This window comes from Podarcis gaigeae (assembly GCF_964106915.1).
Source record: "Podarcis gaigeae genome assembly, chromosome: 16".
NCBI lineage: Eukaryota > Metazoa > Chordata > Lepidosauria > Squamata > Lacertidae > Podarcis > Podarcis gaigeae.
In genome coordinates, this window is record NC_139693.1 from 10,324,853 (window position 1) to 10,334,850 (window position 9,998).

Genomic DNA, 9,998 nt, shown 5'->3' on the forward strand with positions numbered 1-9,998 from the left:
GACTCTTCCGGTTAGGTCGGCTAGCTCCGAGAAATCCATCATCTTCATCTGCCATTCTTCCAGCCCTGCTTTGGAGGCTTGTCTATCCCCAGCAAAGTGTATTGCATGTAAGCGTAGTGCCTTTGCTTGAGCTGTGTTCGAGCACAACCTCTGTTTTTATTACTTCTGTGCTGTTTTTACATCTTTCAGTTTTTTAAAAAAATATTGTTTCAATTCTGTTACAATGCAATTACTTTTTGACTATTCTCTTTTGTATGTTTTCAGCTTTTTGTGGTTTTTGGCATGCGTGTTGTAAGTTTTGTAAGCTGCCTCGAGTCCTGGATATAAATGAGGATGATGATGCTCGGATCTCCATCAGCCCCAAGTGACACGGTTGGTGGTTACTGATGGTGGGAACTGGATCCTTGCAGCATAGCGTTCCTCCCATCCCCTGCCTTAAAGACTAGTAAACGTGTGTAACAGAATTACAATTTCCAGCAACTCTTAATACACTTCAGTACCCAGGATTCTTTTCCCAACCTTGGGCCTCCAGCTGTTTTTGGACTACAATTCCCATCATCCCTGACCACTGGTCTTGCTAGCTAGGGATGATGGGAGTTGTAGTCCCAAAACAGCTGGAGGCCCAAGGTTGGGAAACACAGCTTTAAAGGATGGAACATGTGCTTCAGTTGTGCTCTTTTTAACTCAAGCTTTGTTCGGGGAGGAGAGGAGAGCCATTGACACCTATAGAAAATTATGCACTTCGTAATTCAGAAGTTGGCGGTGTGTGTCACCTCTACATTTTCCTAATTCTAGAAATACACGAGAGACCCATGCGTAGTGAGAAAGAGAAGCCGGGAGAAAAGGGGAGCAGCAGCACGTGACCCCTCCTCCTCTCTCTCGCTTGCCAAGCGAAGGAAGTGAGCGAAAGGGCAGGGTTAGGAGGAGCGGGACAAGCATATGCCACGCCCATAGCCATGCCCCTCCCACTGAAACCCAAACTGGGCGCATGAAAGCGCCTGCAAGAAATTAGGAACTAACATGAAATTTAATAGCTGCTTTTTTATTACAATTGCTGTTTGCATTAATACAAAGCAGTATTAATTGTTAATCATATCCAATATCAATAAAAAGCAACAATGTTAATTATTAATCACAAGTAGGACTAATTCATAAGTTGTTGTTGTTTAGTCGTTTAGTCATGTCTGACTCTTCATGACCCCATGGACCAGAGCACGCCAGGCACTCCTGTCTCCCACTGCCTCCCGCAGTTTGGTCAGACTCGTGTTTGTGGCTTTGAGAACACTGTCCAACCATCTCATCCTCTGTCGTCCCCTTCTCCTTGTGCCCTCCATCTTTCCCAACATCAGGGTCTTTTCCAGGGTGTCTTCTCTTCTTGTGAGGTGGACAAAGTATTGGAGCTTCAGCTTCACGATCTGTCCTTCCAGTGAGCACTCAGGGCTGATTTCCTTCAGAATAGAGAGGTTTGATCTTCTTGTAGTCCATGGGACTCTCAAGAGTCTCCTCCAACACCAGAATTCAAAAGCATCCATTCTTCGGCGATCAGCCTTCTTTATGGTCCAGCTCTCACTTCCATACATCACTACTGGGAAAACCATAGCTTTAACTATACAGACCTTTGTTGGCAAGGTGATGTCTCTGCTTTTTAGGATGCTGTCTAGGTTTGTCATTGCTTTTCTCCCAAGAAGCAGGCACCTTTTAATTTCATAGCTGCTATCACCATCTGCAATGATCATGGAGCCCAAGAAAGTAAAATCTCTCACTGCCTCCATTTCCTCCCCTTCTATTTGCCAGGTTATTATATAATCCATGCACATGGAGCCTTACAAACGATGAGACGACAGGGCACTGCATCAAGGGAGCGATTGTGGTGTACTGGTTAAGAGTGTCAGACTAGGATCTGGATGATCAGGGATCAAATCCCCTCTCTGCATGGAAACTCACTGGGTGACCTTGAGACAGTCATTCAGCCTCTCTCCTGCTTAAGAAGGTTGTTGCGAGGATGAAATGGGAACATGTACATTACATTAAGTTCTTTGAAGGAAAAGTGAGATATAAATGTGATAAATAAATCATGCAATAAATCAGGGGTAGGCAACCTAAGACCTGTGGGCCGGATGCGGCCCAATTGCCTTTCCAATCTGGCCCACGGACGGTCCGGGAATCAGCGTTTTTTTACATGAGTAGAATGTGTCCTTTTATTTAAAATACGTCTCTGGGTTATTTGTGGGGCATAGGAATTCGTTCATTTCCCCCCAAAAAAATATAGTCCGGGCCCCCACATGGTTTGAGGGATGGAGGACTGGCCCATGTCTGAAAAAGGTTGCTGACCCCTGCAATAAATAAACAAATGGGGCTTTCAATCTGAAAAGAGAGGAAGCAAGGGAAAGGCAAGAAAATGCAGGTTGAGATAAAGGGAGGAGAAATATTTACTTATTGCATTTAGGTAATTATTTCACTTCTGTTTACTTAAAACCTGTCAAGAATCCGACTGTGTAAGATCATAATCCTAAACACCTGCTAATTAAAAAGCCCCTCTGGACTCTACAGCTATTAACGCCAAATAAATCATCATTGGATGTGTGCCCTTTAATCCTATGACTGCATTATTATTATTATTTATTATTATTATTTATTAATTATTATTATTATTATTATTATTATCATTATTATTATTATTATTACAGTGGTACCTCAGGTTACATACGCTTCAGGCTACAGACTCTGCTAACCCAGAAATAATGCTTCAGGTTAAGAAGTTTGCTTCAGGATGAGAACAGAAATCTTGCAGCAGCGGCGCAGCAGCAGCGGGATGCCCCATTAGCTAAAGTGGTGCTTCAGGTTAAGAACAGTTTCAGGTTAAGAACGGACCTCCGGAACAAATTAAGTACTTAACCCTAGGTACCACTGTATTATTAAATTCATAGCTGACCCTTCAGCAGGTTCCCTTGACAAAAAAAAATATGCAATAAAATAAAATGTTGAAATACCACAGTAGAAAAGAGCAGCAAAGAAATTGTCAGACTCGATGAGATTGAAAACAAACACCAAGCACCATAATAGTGACACATAGTGGATTAAAGCAGAAAGGTCTTTACTAAAATGACATCAAGGTGTAGCACCCTGCTTGTGGTTAACGCTTAGCTGGAATGAAATATTCAACGCAGCAATAGAGAATTTAAAATAGTAATTTATTTGTCAGACAAATAAATGAGAGGCACAGTGGTATATGGTTACCAAGCTCTGGCCTGGCCTCCTGCCATTATGGCCAGCACTTATATTTCCTTAATCCAGCCCCCTTGCTCCTCCTGTGGCTGCCTCTGTCCAATCAGCCTGGTTGAAATTCCTATTGGCTGTTTGCTAGAACCAATCACAAAAGATACACCCATTTCCCTTCCCTTTTATGGGAAACAAAAAGCTATATATTCTTCTATCTATAAATGACAAATAAGTAGTAATATATCTTACATTTGTCTCAACAAGGAACCTTAATTACCAGCTCACCTCTTGCCCTCCTTGCCTTATTGTCCTCCAAAACAGATGGTTAATCTTAAATTTTTATCTTAAACAGATGTCAAGGATCTTGAGTTCACATCATCATTGAAAGATCTCCTTCTTTTGGAGGTCTTTAAACAAAGGCCTGACAACCATATGTGTGCTCTAATAATGTTTCCTGCTTGGCAGGGGGGCTGGGCTGATGGCTGACTTAATTTCAGGATAGTTACAACTCTTACAACTATATGAAATAAGAATCCATCATTTCTTAAATCCTTTGCATAATTACATTTAAGCCATTATATTTCATACATTATCATAGGTAGCTTTTTAGAAGAATAAACCTTCTCAGAGTAAAAAGGAAGGTTTACAGCCTCAAAATAAAAATAGAAAGAAGCCTCTTCTTCTGTTTACACCCCTCCTTCTCCAGCCAAGCCAGTTGCTTTTTCCCATTTGCTCTTGACCTTTTAACCTTAGGAAAATATGGCTCAAGTTTAATGGGAGGCACATGGTTTTATTTTACTATTTATCAACTCTTAATTTAACCACTCTTACAGCTTAATTGTACTTTGCAACATGCAAGGTCAGTGTCCTCGCTCTCAGCCTGTAATTCCCTTTGTACGACTTTGAGAATTGTTTTCTGCTATAAATCAGGGGGCCCCCTTGTCCAGGAGGATAAACATTGCCAAGGTTCTTAGGCAGCTGGTCTTCTGCCTGGCATAAACATTTGAAAATCTTTAAGCTCATTTTAAAATACAGGCCCTGATCAAAAATATAAGCTTTGATCAAAAATATAAGCTTTGATCAAAATGCAGGCTATGATTAGATGCCTCAAAGGTAGGGATCAGGAGGGCTTCCTCAGGGAGAGTATTCCATAGTCAAGGGGTCATCACCGAGAAGGCCCTTTCACGTAGAGCTCTTTTCCGCACCTCAGATGGCGGGGACACCAGAAGGAGGGCCTTTGCTGAAGATCTCAGCATGCAGGCAGGCAATTATGGAGGCAACCAGCCCCTCTGGTCTCCCTCCCTCAAGCCTCGCATAAAAACCAACATCTTGATCCTGAAAATTAATCGGCAGCTGTTGCAATTGGCAAAGCAAATGCATAATGTGACCATAGCACCCAGTTGGGGTTAACAGCTCTACAGCTATATTTTGGACTAAGGTCACACCCACACATACATTTAAAGCAGCTGGCTTACCCCACACAAAATCCTAGGAACCGTAATTTGTTAAAGGTGCTGGGAATTGTAGCATTGCAAGGAAAAAATGAGAGTTTCTGGGATTCTTTGTGGTCGGGGGTTGGGTGAGGGAAGGAAGCATGTACTAAAGCGTGCAGTGTGGATGTGACATAAATTCAGTTTCCATATGGTCTTTAAAGGCAGCCCCACATATAAACAAATTATAGTACAGTGGTACCTTGGTTCTTGAACAGCTTAGTTGTCGAACAAATCGGAACCCAAACACTGCAAACCCGGAAGTAAGTGTTCTGGTTTGCGAATGTTTTTCAGAAGCCGAACATCCAACATTTCTTCCACTTGAATGCAGGAAGCTCCTGCAGCCAACTTGAAGCTGCACCTTGGTTTTCGAACGGTTTCGAGAATCGAACAGACTCCTGGAATGGATTAAGTTCTAGAACCAAGGTACCACTGTAGTCTAATCTGGAGGTTCATCAGCAAGCCAGTTCTATTGTAGGAATAGGGACATGGGTGGCGCTGTGGTCGGCAGTTCGAATCCCTGTGATGGAGTGAGCTCCCGTTACTCTGTCCCAGCTCCTGCCTACCTAGCAATTCGAAAGCACACCAGTGCAAGTAGATAAATAAGTACCGCTGCAGCGGGAAGGTAAACGGCGTTTCTGTGCACTCTGGCTTTCGTCACGGTGTCCTGTTGCGCCAGAAGTGGTTAAGTCATGCTGGGCACATGACCCAGAAAAGCTGTCTGTGGACAAACGCCAGTTCACTCGGCCTGAAGTGAGATGAGCACCGCAACCCCAGAGTCGCCTTTCCTGGACTTAACTGTCCAGGGGTCCTTTACCTTTACCCTTTACCTACTAGTAGGATTACTGCAGCCTCACCAGCTTAAGGTGGTAACAGATGCTCCATGCCAAGGAGAGGCAGTGTAGTGTAGTGGTTAGTGTGTCAGACTAAGACCTGGGAGATCAGGGTTCAGATCCCCTCTTAGGCACGACCTTGAATCAATCACTGTCTTGCAGCCTAACCTACCTCACAGGGTTGTTGTAAGGATAAACGGGGAGAGGGGGCAAAATGTATGGCGCCTTGAGCTCCTTTGATAAAATGTGAGGTACAAATGCAGTAATAAACCTGTGCCTCAGACAGCTCAGAGAGGGAATGCCACTAAACCATGCAGGCATATATGATATCAGCCAGCTAAGGATAATTGGTTTCTGAAAGTCACATTGATTATGCTACTTCCTGCATTTGATTGTGGCACCAGTCCACAAAACCTATAGCTGAGATGTGGGCCACAACATAATGTTTGAAGACTGGGAAAGACTGTGGAAGAAAGGGGTCAAGTTCACTGCATGTACAGTGTTAAAGGAAAATATGATGAAAATGATGTATAGATAGTATTTGACTCCTGTAAAACTAGCAAAAATTTACCATAACACGGTGGAAATGTAAAGAAAAAGAGGGTACTTTCTATCATATGTGGTGGACTTGCCCCAAGGTGAAAGACTTCTGGGAGAAGATTTATAATTAATTGAAAAAAATGTTGAAATATACATTTATTAAGAAACCAGAGGCCTTTCTTCTTGGAATAATAGGTTTGGAATTTCCCAAAAAATATGTTAAATTATTTTTGTATGCCACAACTGCTGCTCAAATTTTATTAGCTAAGAACTGAAAAACACAAGAAATACCAACGGTGGAAGACTGGCAGATGAAGATGATGGATTTTTCGGAGCTAGCTGACCTGACCGGAAGAGTCCGCGATCAGAAGGAGGAGGAGTACCAGGAAGAATGGATGAAATTTAAAGACTATTTAGTTAAATATGTTAAGTTAAATTAAGTGGGAAAGCTTGCAAATACCAGATAGGCTTAGGATTTAAATTTGTAACGTGATGAATTAATATGTTTAATGTCGAACCAGAAAGAAAGAAAGATGTTAAGTGATTAAGTTAATTTTTAAAAAATAATTTAGGATTGGGGAAACCGTTAAAATGATATACATTGAAATTCAACCAGGGGGACACGAGGAAGTCACTTAACAATGTAATTAAGATTGAATTAATACGGTGAAGATTTATGTTTGCTTGTTTATTTGTTTGTTCGTTTAAAAAACTTTTTGGAAAATTAATTTTAAAAATTGGAAAGAAAGAAAGACCGCCTCTTTCCCTACAGAGCTGCCTGGGTGCTGAGAACGGCAGAGGGGGAGGTCCTCTTGGTAGGTTTGCTACCCTCTGAAGTTTGCTGGAAGGGCTCAGGAGAGGACTTATCTGTGGCAGCCCCTAAGCTGGGAACTCCTTCCCCAAAGAGGTGCGTCTGGCCCCTTCACTGTGCAGCTTCCCCCAATGCTGAAGACAAAGCTGACCTTTGACACTTGAGATGTGTGTTTTCAGCGCTCGCCCTATTCCTGTGGCTGCAGAATGGCAGAATCCGAGACCTGGGAGAAGAGTTGGTGGAAGAAGATTGGAAGAAATTTAAAGACTATCTGCAGAAACATTGTAAAATTAATGAATGTTAAAATGATGTTGGATTGAAAATAAGTGGTATTAACGACAAAATTAATAAGAAATGTAAAAATGAATAGATATTAGATGAAATTATAGAGTCATAAATGTTAAGAAATAGAGCGAAGGTAAAGGAAAGAGGGTAAGGATTTGCTGACTTGATTATGTAAATGGGAATACAAAAAGTGGAGGTGTGAGGAGGTCAAAGGAACAAGTTAAGGAGTTTAAAGTTATGAAAAATGGTATTGTTTTTAATTGTTTCTTATTTTTTCTTTGTTTTTTGTATGTAGTTTTTTATTATTATTATCTTTGTAAGTTGTATTTCTTTATATATTCCTACTTTTTTATGTATTTCTTTTTCTTTCTTTTTATGTGGTTTTGTACTGATGTTTTTGTAAAACTTAATATTTTACACACAAAAAAATATTCCTGTGGCTGCAGTCCGTTTAATCTGTTTTTAATACTGGTTTTTAGATCCCCTTTAATTAGGCCCACAAATGAACTGGCAGCCGAAGCAGCTATTTGAGACTAGGGCTATATGACTTATAAAGGCAGTCCCAGTCCGGCCACTGCGTTTTGGACCAGTTGATTATTCCCAGTCGTCTCTGAGGGCACTGAAACAATCCAATATGAACTTTATACGAAAGTATGGAGGATGGGGGCCAAGTCCTTTCTGTCCCAAAGGAGGCTGAAGCTGCCAAACCAAGCTGAGCTGGAAATCATCTCTCCTACCCACGACATCCACCTGGGCCTCAGGTGATAATGATGGACCCAGGAGTCAAGTGTGCTTTCCCCATGTGTTGTTGTTGTTTAGTCGCTTAGTCGGGTCCGACTCTTTGTGACCCCACGGACCAGAGCATGCCAGGCACTCCTGTCTTCGCTTTCCCCATGTATCCAATGCTAATTATTAGATTCTTTTGCCCCATCTTTTTGTGCCTGCCAAACAGCCGTGTCATGCTTAAAATACTTTATTTTCTGTTTAATTATGCTGTTTTAAATGTGCATTTTATATTTGACTTCACTTAGCAATGTTTTCTTTCGAAATGTTTAAGATTTTGTCTTTGTTTGTGTTAAATATGTTTCCATTATTTGACCTCCTTTGTAATGAGAAATCTTTGAGATGGTATTTTGGTTTCCTGTCAATTGTGTTGCTTTGACTGTGTACTTTATATTTGACTTTCTTCAGAAATGTTTGATTCTGCATTGTTTTGTTGATGTTTAATATGCCGTAAACCGCTTTGAGATTTTCTTTAAAATATAAAGTGGTATAGAAATCATCATCATCATCATCGCAGACCCACCCAAGTGACTGGGACCTGAGTTCAAATCCCCTCCTGGCAGTGTAACTCAATGGGTGACATTCAGCCAGCCACTGCCTAACCTACCTCCTAGGATTGTTGTTGTTGTGGGGATTAATTAGGGAGGGGTAGAAACATGTTGGACACCTTGCGCTCCTTTGGAAGAAAAAGTTGGACTACAAATGTGATTAATTAATTAATTGAATGATTAATTAATAAAAATGGCTGAATTAATTCATATTCGCCCATTGATGTGAATAGCCAAAACTAACTTAGGGTCATTCGTTCCAACGGGTTTACTCTGAGCAGAATTCCACTGCTATTGCTATTCATTTTAATATTTTTATTAAATGTGTATACTGCCCTATACTCATAGATCTCAGGGCAGTTCACAAGATAAGATTACAATATGAAATTTATTTGCAATATTAAATGTATCAGTCGCTTTCTTGGGGGCCACAGGAATCCAATGCAACTTACATTATTTAAGCAAGCAAACAAACACAGGGTGCCAATTTCAATAAAATATTGGGGGGCAGGTAAGCACCGCCACACATAATCACAACACACATAATGCCAGTGGTCATCAGCTTGGAGGAGGGGTGTCTCGGCACTCTCAAATACTTTATTAAGGGACTGAAAAGACCTCGGACATTAGGACTTGGCTCCTATGAAATACATACATTAAAACCAGCATTTAAAAAAAGCAAGTCTCTTAAAAAAACAACAGCAAGTAGATTTCTTCTTCTTTCGTATCTCATCTTACTCGGCGCACTTTGTATTTTATTTTTTAATTTTTCAATGAAGAAGAAAAACTAGATTAAGACAACCCGCCCACGCAAAAAAATAAAATAGATAAGGTCGCAGATAATCAAGAGTCCAAGCCCCGCAAAGAATGACAGCGGTCGCCACCACCATCACCATCGCCATGGCAGCAATGCAATTTACCTCCCCAGGTAAACAGGCGTCATTAACCCACAGAGGAGATTCCCTCCCCCCGCCCATCTCTAAGGGGTGGGCACCTCCGAGGCTCGTGCCTTTCCGCCCCCCACCCTCGGCACCGCCCCAGCCGGTGGCGATCTGCCGGCCGACGCTAGATGGCACCTTCCCCTCGCCGAGTTAGCACCCCTCCGGCTGCCCGTTCCTTAGAGCCGCCCCTGCGCGCGACGGCGGCGCCCACTGGGTTTGTTGCGCGCCCTGGTGCCGCCGCCACTTCCCTGCCCGGTTCCTACGAGGATGGCTCCTCCGGCTCGCCCTCTCCGACAGCCCGGCTGACGACCCTCCACCTCCTCCTCCTCCGCCTCCGCTGCCGCTTTCTTGGGCGCGCGCGCGCGGGCGCGCAACAGGCTTTCCGGCACCGGCGACCCCCTCGCCCGTCCGGGGGAGGCCATGCGAGGTACCCCCTCGGTCCCCGGACCCAGCTGAGGCTGCTCGACGCCAGCCTCGCCCTTGATGCGCGCCCCGGGCCTGCCTGCCACCTCTCCGCGCGCCCCACCCAAGCGCCCGCCCGTCCAGGC